Source organism: Anomaloglossus baeobatrachus, chromosome 11 (genome assembly GCF_048569485.1).
Source record: "Anomaloglossus baeobatrachus isolate aAnoBae1 chromosome 11, aAnoBae1.hap1, whole genome shotgun sequence".
NCBI lineage: Eukaryota > Metazoa > Chordata > Amphibia > Anura > Aromobatidae > Anomaloglossus > Anomaloglossus baeobatrachus.
In genome coordinates, this window is record NC_134363.1 from 173,373,801 (window position 1) to 173,392,674 (window position 18,874).

Sequence of the window (18,874 nt, forward strand, 5' to 3'; positions counted from 1 at the left end):
ACGTGGGCTTCGCCCTATTTTTGTGTCCAGCCGGGTACAACTAGGCAGCTGGGGATTGGAATCCGCAGCACAGGTTAGCCCGAGGTTTGTGGGCGCCTCTGCTGCGGATTTCAGTCCGCAGCCGTCCCAGAAAATGGCGCTCTCATAGAAGCGCCATCATCTGGCGCTGTATCCAACTCTTCCAACAGCCCTGGAGCCGGGTGGCTTGTTGGGTAATCATGAGTTAATACTGGCTTTGTTTTACCAGCCAGTATTAAGCCAGAGATTCTTAATGTCAGGCACGTTTGACCCGGCCATTAAGAATCTCCAATAAAGGGTTAAAAAAAGACACCACACAGAGAAAAAATACTTTAATAGAAATAAATACACAGACACATTAGAGACTCCATGTTTATTAACCCCTGTCAGCCCTCCACGATCCTGCTCTTCTGTCTTCTTTCTTTCTAGTGTAGTAGTAGTGACGATTGTAGTGAGGAAGGATGAGATTCACCAGCTCATCACTTGGGGCTGGGGAACCTCCATCCTAACTACAATGCTCACTACAATCGGGAAGCAGCGTGCAGCCTTCACTCCGTGAGTGATCACTGCTGGCTGTCAGAGGTAACAGCGGTAACGCTGACAGACGCGTTACCATAGCAACGGTGCTCCCGGAGCCGCGGTTAGCGGTGACGTCACCGCTAACTGCGTTGCTATGGCAACGGTGATCTCCGTTAATGACCGGCTGTGTCAGCCGGTCCCTAACGGAACGGGGAGTCGACCGTGTGCTAGAGCATGTCGCCGGTACACGGCGATACACATATGTGCACCGTGTACCGGAGAGATGCACTCGCAGGTCCTACATGACGTGTCATAGTCATGTGACCAGTCTGTAGCCAATGAGATAATAGCCACGTGACTGGTCACATGGCTATTTTGACGTCACGATAGGTCCTGCTTCTCTGCTGGCAGTGCAGGTCACCGGGAGGATTCAGCGATCATCGGATGGAATAGCGGCAGGAGACAGAGTGCAGAAGGGATCGCGGGGACCGGTAAGTGTTATGGCAATGTTTATTAACTGTTTGTGTACATTTATAATGCATTTTTATGTGTTTGTGATTGCCTCCCATTATAGCCTATACGTTCGAGTTCGGTTCGTCGAACGTTCGACGAACCGAACTCGAACGGGAGCCCCGTTCGGCGAACCGGCCTCGAGCCGAACCGGGACCGGTTCGCTCATCTCTAGTCCCCATATCCCCTGTGTGTGAGAGCCGCATCCGGGGAGGGTCTGACTCCGCATTATCCACCTGTGGACCGAGAAAAGTGAACAATACACAGCTCATCTGATCATGCAAAATACATGAAAAAGAGCAGCTGCTTTGAAGTCAGAAACTATCTCCATTTAATCAGCAAAGAAACAACTTTTCAAAAGATATTTCCTTTTTCTCTTTTTTTTTCCCTTCTCTCGTTCTTTACCTTGAGCCGGCTGCCTCCTCCTGTGGATAACACAATGAATAAAACATGGCTATCCCAATTAAATCTTGATTTAATTTCATTTCTTTGTGTCTGATGATCTATGGCGCACTCTCACAAATGCATAAACCAGCATCCTTTTGTTAAAGGCAGGAACTTCCAGGAGCTCGGAGTCAGTGAAAGAGTAAACCTAATCTAAGAAAAATAGAACACGGAACTTGGGGAACTCCAATGTGAAAGGAAGGTGACAGGATAAAATCAAGGAAAAAGAGTATTCTGGTATCACGAGGGCACTGGTAAAATGCAATTTCCAATTCGTATTTTAGCAGTGATAGCAGTAGAAGGCATGGCTGTATGTATTCTGAGTAAACCCCTTTGCTATTTCTGGTTCTTTACTCATAGGTGGGGTATTTGCAAGGTATTTTGCTACTAATTGATCCCCTTTCTTTTGTCCTAACTTTTCCTAACTAACATTTTCCTAATATACTTCTGCTATCATGAGGGCGCTGGTAAAATGCAATTTCCAATTCATATTTTAGCAGTGGTAGCAGTAGAATATTTTGATATGCTTATTAATAAGTAAAGAAGACTTAATAAATTTTCCACTACTAATGTGACCCCCTTTCTTTTGTCCTAACTTTCCTAACTAACATCTTCCCAATACACTTCTGCTATCTACTCTGCTCCTGTAAACTTATTTCTAACAGGCTCGTAAATACCTTTATTGTTGTTGTAGATTTGATCCTTCTGGCTGCAGACTGGAATTGGACCAACTAAGCAGACAATGTCATTGGTGAGGGTGGAGCAGCCTCTCTGTGAGTGGCAGCAGTCTTTTGATATAGACAGGAACTTCCAGGAGCTCACAGTCAGTGAAAGAGTAAACCTAATCAAGGAAAAAGAGTGTTCTGGTATCACGAGGGCGCTGGTAAAATGCAATTTCCAATTTGTATTTTAGCAGTGGTAGCAGTAGAATATTTTGATATGCTTATTAATAAGTAAAGAAGCCTTAAAGAAATGTTCCACTACTAATGGGACCCCCTTTCTTTTGTCCTAACTTTTCCTAACTAACATTTTCCTTATACACTTCTGCTATCTACTCTGATCCTGTAAACTTATTTCTAACAGGCTCATAAATACCTTTATTGTTGTTGTAGCTTTGATCCTTCTGGATGCAGACCGGAATTGGACCAACTAGGCAGAGGATGTCATTGGTGAGGGCGGAGCAGCCTCTCTGTGAGTGGCAGCAGTCTTTTGTTAAAAGCAGGAACTTCCAGGAGCTTGGAGTTAGTGAAAGAGTAAACCTAATCTGAGAAAAATAGAAAAGGGAACTTGGGGAACTCCAATGTGAAAGGAAGGTGACATGATACTGTAAAATCAAGGAAAAGAGTGTTCTGGTATCATGAGGGCGCTGGTAAAATGCAATTTCCAATTCATATTTTAGTAGTGGTAGCAGTAGAATATTTTGATATCCTTATTAATAAGTAAAGAAGCCTAAAATAAATTTTACACTAATAATGTGATCCCTTTTCTTTTGTCCTAACTTTTCCTAACATTTTTCTAATATACTTCTGCTATCTACTCTGCTCCTGTAAACTTATTTCTAACAGGCTCGCAAATACCTTTATTGTTGTTGTAGCTTTGATTCTTCCGGCTGCAGACGGGAATTGGACCAACTAAGCAGGACATGTTACTGATGGGGACGGAGCAGCCTCTCTGTGAGTGACAGCAGTCTTTTGATAAAGACAAGAACTTCCAGGAGCTCGGAGTTAGTGAAAGAGTAAACCTAATCTGAGAAAAATAGAACAGGGAACTTGGGGAACTCCAATGTGAAAGGAAGGTGACAGGATAAAATCAAGGAAAAAAGTGTTCTGGTATCACGAGGGCGCTGGTAAAATACAATTTCCAATTCATATTTGAGCAGTGATAGCAGTAGAATGTATGGCTGTATGTATTCTGAGTAAAGCCTTTGCTATTTCTGGTTCCTTACTCATAGGTGGGGTATTTGCAAAGGTATTTTGCTACTAATTGATCCCCTTTCTTTTGTCTTAACGTTTCCTAACTCACATTTTCCTAATATACTTCTGCTATTATGATTCATGAGGGTGCTGGTAAAATGCAATTTCCAATTCATATTTTAGCAGTGGTAGATGTAGAATATTTTGATATGCTTATTAATAAGTAAAGAAGCCTTAAAGAAATTTTCCACTACTAATGTGATCCCCTTTCTTTTGTCCTAACTTTTCCTAACTAACAATTTCCTAATATAAGAAAAGGGAAGTGCAGTGCAGTCCATAAATTAAAACATCCAAGTTTATTGAAGACAATGATAAAAATTCCAGCAAATAGCAGCTCATATCATGGTAATCCAGTTAGAACGCTAGGTCTTAGTCATGTTCCACTATATTACAAATGCCGACTTCCTTTAAAAAGAATTGCACCGCCCAGTAACATCTAAACCACCTGTGTGATTTTCTCAGGAGACAACTCCTGAAGTAGCAATTGTGAGGGTGTCAAAGCACAAAAATCAATCAGGCAATTGCTGAACTGGCAATTCCTACCAAGTCAAAACAGACATAACAAGGTGGAAAATTCATCCAAGGAAAGGTATAATAAAAATATGCATAAATATACATAGATAAAAGTGTAAACCATTAACAGTGTGCCAAAACATAAAACCAAAAAATCCAAATGTGGATACAACTTTACCAATCATGAAGAATATGAAAAGATGTGTACAATCATCTAACATATATTAATATTGATATCAATAGATATAAATACAGAGTTGTAATTGTTCAAATATTATACATCACATGACATCCAAACATCCATAAATTAGTTACAAATTTACCACTATACAATAATTTTTTTATATGACGATATTGAAATTACTGAGACAAGTAGAGTAAAGTAAAAATTCCCCAGACAAATATTTTCGGCAATAACAATAACTCCTCAAGAATGACCATACCAATAATATCAGCCCTGAATATATAACAAATATCCATTCAAACACCACACAGGTGATATAGATGTTACTGGGCAGTGGAATTCTTCTTAAAGGAAACCGGCATTTGTAAGTGCAATTTCCAATTCGAATTTTAGCAGTGGTAGCAGTAGAATATTTTGATATGCTTATTAATAAGTAAAGAAGCCTTACAGAAATTTTCCACTACTAATGTGATCCTCTTTCTTTTGTCCTAACTTTTCCTAACTCACATTTTCCTAATATACTTCTGCTATCATGAGGGCACTGGTAAAATGCAATTTCCAATTCATATTTTAGCAGTGGTAGCTGTACAATATTTTGCTATGCTTATTAATAAGTAAAGAAACCTTAAAAAAAAATTCCACTACTAATGTGATCCTCTTTCTTTTGTCCTAACTTTTCCTAACTAACATTTTCTTAATATACTTCTGCCATCTACTCTGCTCTTGTTAACCTATTTCTAACAGGCTTGTAAATACCTTTAATGTTGTAGCTTTGATCCTTCCGGCTGCAGACCGGAATTGGACCAACCAAACAGGGTTCTTCACTTGTGGGGGCTGAGAGGAAAGTGAAGTGTGATCTGGGCAGACTTGCAGACTCACATGGAGTGATACTGGTACCCAATCTGTGTGTGAGAGCTGCAGCTGGAATGGCGAGGGACCCTGACAGTAGCGCAGATCTCTGTGTGAGAGCCCATCCACTATCAGCATTTGCCAACTATGATTATTTGGGGTCTGGTGAGTGACATTTTTTGGGGGGAATAGGGGTATGTATTTCTTTTGGGGATGTCTGATTTCTTTGATGTATTCTTAAACCTTTTAGCTGCTTGGAAACTTATGGAAGTGCAACCAGGACTTATTTTTGGAATAGGGTTTATATTTTAAGCATACTCCAAAAAGCCCCAGAAATCCTACTAGAACTTAATTTTGGGATAGGTCTTATTTTTGGGAAACAGGGTAGTTCCACTTAATTTTACAGGGGATTACAAAGGTCTTCAGCAATAGAGTACCTTGAAATATGGAGGTGTTGTTCAAAGGGGATAATATATTTCCCTTTTTATCTAGAATTATATCACGGAATGTTGAGAAATAACAAATTAATTTTTGTTTAATTGCTCCACTATTTTTTTTTTCCTGACTGCCGCCTCCTCCTCACTCTTTATAATTCTGTACACAGAACTAATGAGTAATTGTGCAAAAATCAGGATATTAATATTTCTTTATTAATAATAGAATAAAAATACACAGATATTTTCAATTAATTTTTAGAAATAGCGGTTGTTGTTTATAATAGCAATTGTCTGCTGTTCTCTGCTTCTGACTCAACCATGCTTTCCGAGGATGAAAAGAAACATAGAAAATCCCAAGTCTCATTAATTGTTTAGAATTGTCTACAACACTTACTCGTGGCATCAGTGCATTTGAATGCACTTTTATCTGGCTTACTGAGTCTATTTGAGTCTATTTTCAAGATATTTACTAATCCGTGTCGCTTTTATTTTGTTTTTCATCGCTTATCCCATTGAATGTATTATAGATGTAAATGCAGCGGAACTGTTTTTTTTAGTCTTTTTTTTTGCTTGTTTGTTTTATTTTTTTTATAATTTTTAGTTATATTTTTCTTTCTTTATTTCCTGCCTGGACACTCACTCTGGGCTCACCGTACAAAACATTAATTGCTTGCGAGTTTCTAAAAATGTAACACTCCTCTACCCTAAATTCCCTGCAGCTTTTTCTCTTTGCGGCCAATTTGGAATTAAATGAATGCTAGACTCCGATGAGTGATATCTGCCCACTTCTTGCATTTAAATTGGGTTCATATTGAAGATGAGCAAACTGATTCTAAACAAATAATCAAATTTACTATGTTTAAGCCCTAAAATTTTGGAATAAAGCTGAATTTTTGGGGTATGATTTGCCTATAGCCACCAAAAAGGGCGGCTAGCCATTCTGCTGTATTCTGAGGACCAGGAAGATGTTAAAAAAACAATAAACAAACTCTTGTACTCCCCTCTCATTGACTCTTCTCATACCTGTCCTGCCCCCGCTGTTCCACTTCCTCCTTCCAATCAACTCCTCTCCTATCTTCCCTACTCATACCTGTCCTGCCCCCGCTGTTCCTCTTCTTTCTTCCATCACCTACTCTACTTTCTTCCCTCCTCATACCTCTCTTGCCCCCTCTATTCCTCTTCCTTCTTTCAATCAGCTCCTCTATTTTTTTCCCTCCTCATACCTCTCCTGCACCCTCTGTTTCTCTTCCTCCTTCCAATCAGCTCCTCTCCTATGTTCCCTCCTCATTCCTGTCCTGCCCCCGCTGTTCCACTTCCTCCTTCCAATCAGCTCCTCTACTTTCTTCCCTCCTCATACCTGTCCTGCTCCTGCTGTTCCATTTCCTCCTTCCAATCAACTCCTCTCCTTTCTTCTCTCCTCATACCTGTCCTGCCCCCACTGTTCCACTTCTTCCTTCCAATGAGCTCCTCTACTTTCTTCCCTCGTCATACCTGTCCTGCCTCCGCTGTTCCTCTTCTTTCTTCCAATCAGCTCCTCAATTTTCTGCCCTCCTCATGCCTCTTCTGCCCCCGCTGTTCCTCTTTTTTTTTCCAATCAGCTCCTCTACTCTCTTCCCTCCTCACACCTCTCCTGCCCCCTCTATTCTTCTTTCACCTTCCAATCAATTCCTCTACTTTCTTTCCTCCTCATACCTATCCTGCCCCCACTGTTCCACTTCCTGCCTCCAATAAGCTTCTTATGTTTCTTCCCTCCTCATACCTGTCCTGCCCCCGCTTGTAACACCTGCCTGGATCAACAGACTCAGATGGGATGTAATGGACAGGCTAGAGGGAAGCCACTCACCAAGCAGGACCCCCAGAACCCTGAAACCCTTTAACCCCTATACAGGGATTTGGAATTACACAGGGCCCTGCAGATCACTACCTGTGGCAGGCTGCAATCCGATGAGTAGTCGTCAGGCAGGGTCAAGCCAGGAATAGCAGAACAGGGACAGAATTGGCAGACAAGGACGTAATCAGAAAACGTAGCAGAGGTCAAATCCGGATCGGGCAGCGAGGTACAAAAACAGTAGGCAGAAGGGTAGTCAGAAAACACGCAGAAGTCAGCACACAGGAATCACTAAACAGAATAGGGCAGACCAGGAGCCAGGAAATCAGAACTATCTCTGGCAGAGGTCAGCAGAGAGGAGGCGAACTAAGAAAGGTGTGGTGTCTTCCCATTGGCTGTAGCTGAAAGCTGGCAACTTCAGCTGGAAGACACACACCACCCACAGTCAGGCAGTGGTACTGCAGATCCCAAGATAACCCAGCCAAGTGGATGATTGGAGCCTGCGCCCACCGGTGCTGCTGGCATCAACTCCTCTCCCATCACCAGCACCATCCACGGCAGGAACACGGCGTCGGCTGGAGATCGGAGCAGAAGTCTCTGGAGCGGACTCCGGTGGTGACGTAACACCGCTGTTCCACTGCCTCCTTCCAATCAGCTCCTCTACTTTTTTCCCTCCTCATACCATTCCTGCCCCAGCTGTTCCACTTCCTCCTTCCAATCAGCTCCTCTACTTTCTTCTTTCTCCAGTATTCTAGTGGGTTCTGCTGACCAGATCACATACTGTCAGGTGGGGAGTAGTAAATGTCAATTTCTCAAATGTTCCTCTCTCCCCTCCCCCCCATAAATTGAGCTTCACCATATTTTGGGAGATTTTCTCAACTCTAGTTGACATCTAATTACTAGAGGTAAAATAAAGTAAATGTGCTGGAAGCAGAAAAAAATCGTCGGGTGAAAGGATCTCGGCAACTGTGACATGGACTAATGGAGAGTGTACATGACTGGGTTAGAGTGTTTCCAAAATAGCTTGTCTTGTGGGACGTTGCCAGTATGAAGAAGAAGGAGTGACCGGCAAAGGATTAGTGGGTATTCAATGCTCATAGATGGGGCGCAAAAGCTAGTTCATCCAGTCTGATGCAACAGAAGAGAAATTGTGGGACATTGTCACGTTATATGACAAATTGGGAAGGTGACTGGACGGGGGGCCCTGTGCTTACCCTTAAACTAAGGGGTACCCTAGGTAACCCCTTAACCTAGATGTACGCTTGAAAGTAGCAAGGTCTGAGTCCCCAGCCTCTCCCTGTCTCCTGTTCTAGCCCTGATGGTATGAGCCACTCCACACCCACCACCCAAGGGGCTGAGCCAGGACAGAAGCCTTCAGATCCCACCAACAAATAAAGACAGATAGGAGGTAAGACAGAAACACATTCACAACTACATCCAACATCAGGGGACTACAAAAGGTGAACAGGAACAACTAAGGATAGAGGAAGGTTACAATACAACAAGTAATTTCCACTCAACCAAACAACGGATGACAGCAGCAGCTCCCAGGACATGTCCTTCCACCTTCAGACCTAGCTTCAGTGTGAATTCTGAATAATCGGCGCCCTCTTCTGGAAGAAGAGGGCTTTTGTCCAGGCCGGAATGGTAATCAATGGGAACAGCTGATAACCACTGTGGAGTCTGCTGCTGCAACACAAACTGACATTAACTCTACATGTGCCAAAGGAAAAAGATGAGTTTAAACCACATTGTCACAAAAGGCGAAGAGACAATGGCCCTGAGCCGTCAAAGACACACGGCACAAAACGACTATCTTGACAGACATTTTGAAAAAAATAACAATGTTCATGATGATAGTGAGATGTCAGAAGCATTTCACATTGTCCATTGTCCAATGGAGGGTTGCAAATGCATTATAACTAGACCAGGGAGTCATAAAATAGGGTCGGGTCTGATAACTCTTGCACCTTTTTACATTGAGTCCATGTGTGTGCCACTTACTTGGGAAAGACTTGGCACCAGGATGCAAGGTGGATAAATATCAAGCCAAAATAATATTGTGATGCCCTATGAAATGTTCTACTAGGTCCTGTCATCCTCATGGGTATGAGACATAAAACGTATGTAGACACTCAACACGCCAAGTACACCCCTTTCTTAATGGTAGTGATATTCCCTAATTGTAGTGACTGTTTCAATTGGATAACCTGAGAATTGATCAGTAATGGTCCAAGGAATTCAACCAAAAACTCAAGGTGATAACTTGTCTCCAAATTCCTGAGATTTGTAATCCTCTGCACTGAGAAATCAAGTCCAATCCTCGGAGGCTGGACCACACAAGTTATGGAATGTAGAAGATCTTCTGATAACATCTTCTGCCGGATACCACAGGACGCCTTCAGAGATTCCATGGAGTCCATTTCCCGATACGTTAGAGCTGTTAAGATGGGATTTATATAATGTATATACAATCATCTATGGGATGTGCTGAAAAATCAATTCCGATCCTTGGAGGCTGCACCACACAAGTCATGGAACTTAAAAGATCTTCTGCTAATGTCTTGGTGCCAAATACCATAAGACACCTTCAAAGATCCCGAGAAGTCCATCAATAAGTAGGAGCTGTTATGATGGAATTTATACAATGTATACACAATCATATATGGGATGTGCCGAAAACTCAAGTCCGATCCTTAGAGGCTGCACCGCACAAGTTATGGAACTTAAAAAGATCTTCTCCTAACATCTTGTGCCGGATACCTCAGGACACCTGCAAAGATTCCAAGGAGTTTATTTCTCAATAAATAAGAGCAGTTACGATAGAATTTATATAATATATACACAATTATTTATGGGATGTGCTGAGAAATAAAGTCTGATCCTCGGGGCCTGCACCACACAAGTTATGGAACTTAAAAAGATCTTCTCCTAACATCTTGTGCCGGATACCTCAGGACACCTGCAAAGATTCCAAGGAGTTTATTTCTCAATAAATAAGAGCTGTTACGATAGAATTTATACAATATATACACAATTATCTATGGGATGTGCTGAAAAATCAAGTCCGATCCTTGGAGGCTGCACCACACAAGTCATAGAACTTAAAAGATCTTCTTCTGTCTTGGTGCTGAATACCAGAAGACACCTTCAAAGATCCTGAGAAGTCCATCTCTGAATAAGTAGGAGCTGTTATGATGGAATTTATACAATGTATACACAATCATCTATGAGATGTGCTGACAAATCAAGTCTGATCCTCGAAAGCTGCACCACACAAGTCATGGAACTTAAAAGATCTTCTGCTAATGTCTTGGTGCCAAATACCAGAAGACACCTTCAAAGATCCCGAGAAGTCCATCTCTGAATAAGTAGGAGCTGTTATGATGGAATTTATGCAATGTATACACAATCATCTATGGGATGTGCCGAAAACTCAAGTCCGATCCTTGGAGGCTGCACCGCACAAGTCATAGAACTTAAAAGATCTTCTGCTAATATCTTGGTGCCGAAGACCAGAAGACGTCTTCAAAGCTCCTAAGAAGTCCATTTCTCAATAAGTAAGAGCTGTTATGGTGGGATTTATACAATATTAGGGAGATATTTGTTTTTTTGTTATGGCTTGAAATACGAGTTTCTTCTAGAACTGCATTATAATACTACGCCTTCAAATTTCTTAAAATATCTCTCCTAAAATAATATATTCTTTGATGTTTGCTTTTAAGTGAGAATCTTTATTGTGTCCATTATTCTGCATTGTTGTTCGGAGAGCCGCTCATAATGTATTCCATCTCATAAGAAATATTAATAAATCCGGGTTTGTGAGGGACTAACCACCTAATGCCAAAACGGCCAGAAAACTGTTGAATTTAAAGATTCAATAAAATAGCATATTTTTTTTTCTTCCCTTCCTTTGGATATCAACAGTGAGATTGAATCACTTGTGATCCAGGAAGAGTAGCAAAATTTGCATGAGAAAGTTCCACATGAATTGCAAATGACTACGGGAATCTAAACTTATATTAAAATGGAAAAAAAAAAAAAAGAATGGCGAGAGGACGACAATGAGAAGAGCTTTGAAGGCTGCAGTCTTCTTATTGAATAAGCTTACCTGCTAACGGGAGGTGGCTGTCTGCCTCGAAGTATTGGCTGAGTTAAAAAAATAGGGAAAAAAAGCAAAAACATTTGTTTATGAAGCAAAGGTAAGTGTACTATAATATATCTCTATATGTTTCCACCAATAAAACCATACATTCACACCCTTAAAATAAAAATTTTTATATACACTCCAACATTGAAATTGCAAAACCAAGAAGTCGTGGAATTCTGGAATGCAGACGTTACTTACCTGCAAATGATGAAGAAATTGAATATGAGCACTACGAGCAGACATATACAGTTAGGTCCAGAAATATTTGGACAGTGACACAAGTTTTGTTATTTTAGCTGTTTACAAAAACATGTTCAGAAATACAATTATATATATAATATGGGCTGAAAGTGCACACTCCCAGCTGCAATATGAGAGTTTTCACATCCAAATCGGAGAAAGGGTTTAGGAATCATAGCTCTGTAATGCATAGCCTCCTCTTTTTCAAGGGACCAAAAGTAATTGGACAAGGGACTCTAAGGGCTGCAATTAACTCTGAAGGCGTCTCCCTCGTTAACCTGTAATCAATGAAGTAGTTAAAAGGTCTGGGGTTGATTACAGGTGTGTGGTTTTGCATTTGGAAGCTGTTGCTGTGACCAGACAACATGCGGTCTAAGGAACTCTCAATTGAGGTGAAGCAGAACATCCTGAGGCTGAAAAAAAAGAAAAAATCCATCAGAGAGATAGCAGACATGCTTGGAGTAGCAAAATCAACAGTCGGGTACATTCTGAGAAAAAAGGAATTGACTGGTGAGCTTGGGAACTCAAAAAGGCCTGGGCGTCCACGGATGACAACAGTGGTGGATGATCGCCGCATACTTTCTTTGGTGAAGAAGAACCCGTTCACAACATCAACTGAAGTCCAGAACACTCTCAGTGAAGTAGGTGTATCTGTCTCTAAGTCAACAGTAAAGAGAAGACTCCATGAAAGTAAATACAAAGGGTTCACATCTAGATGCAAACCATTCATCAATTCCAAAAATAGACAGGCCAGAGTTACATTTGCTGAAAAACACCTCATGAAGCCAGCTCAGTTCTGGAAAAGTATTCTATGGACAGATGAGACCAAGATCAACCTGTACCAGAATGATGGGAAGAAAAAAGTTTGGAGAAGAAAGGGAACGGCACATGATCCAAGGCACACCACATCCTCTGTAAAACATGGTGGAGGCAACGTGATGGCATGGGCATGCATGGCTTTCAATGGCACTGGGTCACTTGTGTTTATTGATGACATAACAGCAGACAAGAGTAGCCGGATGAATTCTGAAGTGTACCGGGATATACTTTCAGCCCAGATTCAGCCAAATGCCGCAAAGTTGATCGGACAGCGCTTCATAGTACAGATGGACAATGACCTCAAGCATACAGCCAAAGCTACCCAGGAGTTCATGAGTGCAAAAAAGTGGAACATTCTGCAATGGCCAAGTCAATCACCAGATCTTAACCCAATTGAGCATGCATTTCACTTGCTCAAATCCAGACTTAAGACGGAAAGACCCACAAACAAGCAAGACCTGAAGGCTGCGGCTGTAAAGGCCTGGCAAAGCATTAAGAAGGAGGAAACCCAGCGTTTGGTGATGTCCATGGGTTCCAGACTTAAGGCAGTGATTGCCTCCAAAGGATTCGCAACAAAATATTGAAAATAAAAATATTTTGTTTGGGTTTGGTTTATTTGTCCAATTACTTTTGACCTCCTAAAATGTGGAGTGTTTGTAAAGAAATGTGACAATTCCTACAATTTCTATCAGATATTTTTGTTCAAACCTTCAAATTAAACGTTACAATCTGCACTTGAATTCTGTTGTAGAGGTTTCATTTCAAATCCAATGTGGTGGCATGCAGAGCCCAACTCGCCAAAATTGTGTCACTGTCCAAAGATTTCTATACCTAACTGTATATTTCATTATTAGTATTATTTTATATTTTTGTACCATGTTTCCACTTTATGATTTTTTGGAGGGATAATAAAAGTCTATTTTTATACACTTTGGATTACCAGATTTGATATTTTCGTTAATAACTCTTTGTCTTTTGCAAGGCAAAGAAATACACATACTTCTCGGACTTCGCTCCTCTAGCTGCAGCGTCTCCGAACTTGTCTCCTCTGGCTGCAAAGTCTTCGGACTTGTCTCCCTTGGCTGCAGAGAATCCAGACTTCTCTCCCTTGGCTGCAGTGTCTCCAAACTTGCCCACCCTGGCTGCAGTGTCTCCGGACTCATCTCCCCTCACAGCAGTGTCTCAGGACTTGTCTCCCCTCACAGCAGTGTCTCCGGACTTGTCTCCCCTGGCTGCAGTGTCTTCAGACTTGTCTCCCCTTGCTGCAGTGTCTTCAGACTTGTCTCCCCTGGCTGCAGTGTCTTCAGACTTGTCTCCCCTGGCTGCAGTGTCTTCAGACTTGTCTCCCCTGGCTGCAGTGTCTTCGGACTTGTCTCACCTGGATGCACTGTCTCCAGACTTGTCGCTCATCGTACAGGAGCTGCCAGCAGAAGATCTTGATGATTTGCTCAAGTACATTCAGCGGCAGAACATTCCTCAGGAGACCATTAACCTCATTAATAGCAGCCAAAGCTGCAATTACTGGAATTTTTAATTTTTGTGTCGCTCATACTCCAGACTGAGAGCATCAAGTTGTTTTGCATATTTCCCTAGTTTCAGATCATTACCATTTTTGTTCATCCTATGATTTCCGTAATTCAAGACTTTTCCTTCTTGGTGGTGCGACTTCAATGTTGAGGATACATTGGTATATTAATTTAAGGGTATAACCAATGATGGAGCCCCACATATTGGAAAGCCCAAGCTCAGACTAGCCATAACATACTTTCCCAATGATAAAGGCTGCCTGGTTTACAAAGCCTAGTTCCGTAGTTTTCAACATCTTGATTTTTTTCCCAGTTCTCATCTGTCACTCGCTCCATATCAGTCTTCTCTTCAGAAATCCTATAACACTTTATATTCCAATCTTTTATTCCAGCATCTTTTTGACACCTGTTATGATGTTAACCTCACTTTTAGTCAAATCAATTTGCTTTTAGCAAACCCAGTCCCCTACTTTTTAGGTAATGTGCGGAACAATCTGTCTAAGACGAAACACCAAGTTCATTTTTGGCTAAACGGCAACATTTTGGTTACGGATCTCCACTATGGACCTTTTCCAGTTTGGACGGTATTTTTCCGATTAGCAGGATACATTTTAGGGTCACTTTCAGGCCCATTGTGAAGATGAAGGTCATTGTTACGGTAATGCACATCTGCTCCCCTCCTATTTATGGTGGTTGACTCCTTCTACCCATGCCAGCTATAGTTTATTCTATGTTGGCCTGTAAGATGAAACACCAAGTTGATGTTTGGATAAAAGGCAGCATTTTGGCTACAGCTATAAGGCCGGATCTCCACTATGTCACTTTTCCAGTTTGGACGGTATTTTTCCGATTAGCAGGATACATTTTAGGGTCACTTTCAGGCCCATTGTGAAGATGAAGGTCATTGTTACGGTAATGCACATCTGCTCCCCTCCTATTTATGGTGGTTGACTCCTTCTACCCATGCCAGCTATAGTTTATTCTATGTTGGCCTGTAAGATGAAACACCAAGTTGATGTTTGAATAAAAGGCAGCATTTTGGCTACAGCTATAAGGCCGGATCTCCACTATGTACCTTTTCCATTTTGGACGGTATTTTTCTGATTAGCAGGATATATTTTAGGGTCACTTTCAGGCCCATTGTGAAGATGAAGATCATCGATACGGTAATGCACATTTCTCATCTTTCTGATGCTTTTGAGAAGTACTACCTCTTTAACTGAGAATTTAATCAGATTTCATCTTGACTTCCAATCTGGCCGAGGAACGGCTGGGAGATTTTCTGTGGCTTGCAGGGTTAATTAAGAGAGACAGGCTTATGCAAAATAGAGCCAGAGTCGCTGCCACCAAGTTGGGAACTGTAATAGATTAATTCATTGCTACGGACTTATCTTTTGGAGCTGCTAATGCACTGGAGGAAATTAATAATTTCAATTAAACTGTATATTTTACCAACTTCTGTTCTGTTACAGGTGAGAGCCAAATACAGATTGCAGAAGACAGTGTGAGTAATCCGAACGCTTGGTGTCCAGCCTAACCTCCACATCTGGTCCTCTGACCTTCATCAGGATTAAAAGTCATAGGAGATGTGAATCTGAACACATTCGTGCCTTCATAGTATTAAAATCCTTCTAGAAATCTACTGCATGTAGACCAGATAGAGTTATGCAGTTGTGCATCCATTACTTTAGAGGTTTTTTTTCCAATGGAAGAGAACACTAAAGGGGGCTTTACACGGCAGCGATATCGCTAGCAATTTCTAGCGATAGCGACCGTGTAAGTACCCGCCCCCGTCGCGCATGCGATTGTTTGTGATCGCTGCCGTAGCGAACATTATCGCTATGCAGCGTCACACATACTTACCTGGTCGGCGGCGTCGCTGTGACTGCCGAACAATCCCTTCTTCAAGGGGGAGGGACGTTCGGCATCACAGCGACGTCACCGCAACGTCACTAAGCGGCCGGCCAATCAAAGCGGAGGGGCGGAGATGAGCAGGACGTAACATCCCGCCCACCTCCTTCCTTCCTCATTGTGGCCGGCGGCAGGTAAGGAGACGTTCCTCGCTCATGCGGTGTCACACATAGCAATGTGTGCTGCCGCATGAGCGATGAACCACAACGCTAAACAACCCTTACCGATTTTTGACTTTGGGACGACCTCTCCATGGTGAACGATTTTCACCATTTTTGAGGTCGCCTAAGGTCGCTGGTAAGTATTACACGCTGCGATATCGTTAATGACGCCGGATGTGCGTCACTAACAACTTGACCCCGACGACCAAACATTAACGATATCGTAGCGTGTAAAGCCCCCTTAAATGTTCCCATGTAGAAATCTCAACAACTCTGAGGACTTATACGTAGAAAATAAACTTTATTTCCTAAACTATAATATCCCTACTATATGCAATTTAGATGTCACGCTGTACAAAGGGCTGGTAAGATGTAGTACAGCGTATTACCCACTAGGTGGAAGCAGAGTAGTGAATGAGAGTCAAAGTAACACTATAACAGAAAGGAGGCTAAAGTACAGCAGAGTAACTTCAGCAGGCAGTTCACAAGCGAACCATCAGGGGGCAATAGAGTAGTCAAGCAGTCAGGGTCAAGCCGGAAAGTCAAGTCACAGCAGAGCGAGGATCAAGATCAGGTCAGAAAATAAAACCGAGGTCGGATGACGGGAGATCAGGTATGCAGAGGGGAACAAACACAAAGAGCACAGGGCACAGAAGACAAGACCGGAGAGTGAGGGGACACAAACACGGGAAAGAGGATGAACCAGGATGGGTAAACAAATGACAGGAGAGGAAAGTCAGAGACTGGGACAGACGAAAGAATGGGGGAGGGTACAGGTCAGGGCACAGTAACAAGGAGTCAGATCAAACAGGAAATCTCACCAGAGCCAGTCACAGGCTACAGAGCAAAACTATAACCAGCACTGTAATGCTGGTGCAGCGCCCAGATATAGTGTCTCCTGAAACTGGAGCGAGGCTAATTGGAATTAACCCCTGACATGACCAGGCCGGGTGTGGGAAACTCTGGAGCGGAGAATATTGGTCCGGGATCATGACATTAGCCTTCTTCAGAGGAGAATAATGTTGTCTTTCTTCTGCCACCTTGTCACACAAAGTTTTGCACAAACGTCACCAGCTGTAATGGCGGCATTGGACTCTGTTTAGATTGCAGATTCTGACACTCTGACCAATGGTTTCTCTAGTGTTTGGGATCAATATAGGCAGACTCAGGCATCGACCTGCTGTGTGTTAATTCATAGGAAGGCTAGCAAGAGTTAATCTCTGCTGGTCTGCTTACTCCTTCAATCACATGTTGTGGGGAGACCTATCACATCTGCTCCCCTCTTATTTATGGTGGTTGAATCCTTATACCCATGCCAGCTATAATAGAGGAAATAATACATAACGTTTATTCAAATATCTTTAAAAAGTTGCGTAGTGATGCAACCATAAAATATTGTGCAAACCAAAAGAAAACACCATTCATGTCCATAAGAACCAATCATGAACGAACCGATATTGGAATCACCACTCTGTTTGAGGATGGTAAATGTCAATAAAGTGTCAGTAGTAGTCAGACAGATTCCAAGGGTTCAATAGTACACCAGTATCAAATGTTTATAGACACTGCAAGATTGATAAGCTACTTTGATCCGAATGATAGGCAAAAAAAACCAGTTTTTTGTGTATTTATAGGTCCAAATTAGGTGTGTTCCAGTGGGAACAAAAACCTCTCATTATGACTTAATAATACAGTATATAAAATTGAGATTTCATCTAGAAAGAAGACATATATCCATATATATTAATCATTACCCAAGAAAAAAGACCAATGTCACAGTGGTGTCCTTTGGGTTAATTTATGTGGGTATGATTATAACAATATATGTGATTTCATATTTGCCTAAAGGTTATACATCCAGATCAATGATAAAAGACAATGTGCAGTCACACACAGTTGATAATAAGGGTTGGTCTCACCCATATGTAGGTCCGGTTCAGTTGTTGGAGGGGGTCATCAGCGTAGGTAAGTCAAGTGGCTGTCCGTGACCGGCCATGAGCTCTTTCCCTGGAGTGGACTAACTGACACCTCAAAACCCCATTGACTCCAGACCTTAGGAAGGAGGCGGGTCGCCGGCTAGAGCGACGTCGCAGGGCAGGTAAGTGCATGTGAAGCTGCCGTAGCGATAATGTTCTCTACGGTAGCTATCACAAGAGATCGCATGTGCGAAAAGGGCGGGGACTATCGCGCTCGGCATCGCTAGTATCGGCTAGCGATGTCGCAACGTGCAAAGTACCTTTAACTCCAGTGAACTCTCCATCAATGATGGCGTCTGAGCTTTCTGTCTCCCGTTCTCAGTATTGAAGCTTAGTTGGGAAATATACTGTGAACATCTTGGGCACAATCATAGAGGATAATGTATTGCACAAGGTTATAGAGGACAATCATTATTTTTTTACAGGGATAGATAAACTTTAAATTGTTACAAAACTTTTTTAAAAAGTGTTAACCAAGTTTATGTATACACCTTAAATCAAGTTACTTGCAGATTTGTGCCGTGCTTGTGCCCTGTTATTGCAATCTTCAGTAGCATAATATATTTCAGGACCTTGGAGAGTCTTGTATATTAAGTACACGGTGGAATAAAACATTGATCCTTTCAGTACCATAGACAGCGACAAGAAAAAAGACTGAGGAACCTTGTGCTTATTATGGTGGGTTATGAAGATAGGTGGAAAGATGGATAGATAGATAATAGATAGAGAGATAGATAGATAGATAGATAGATAGATAGATAGATAGATAGATAGATAGATAGAGGGATAGATAGATAGATAATAGATAGAGAGATA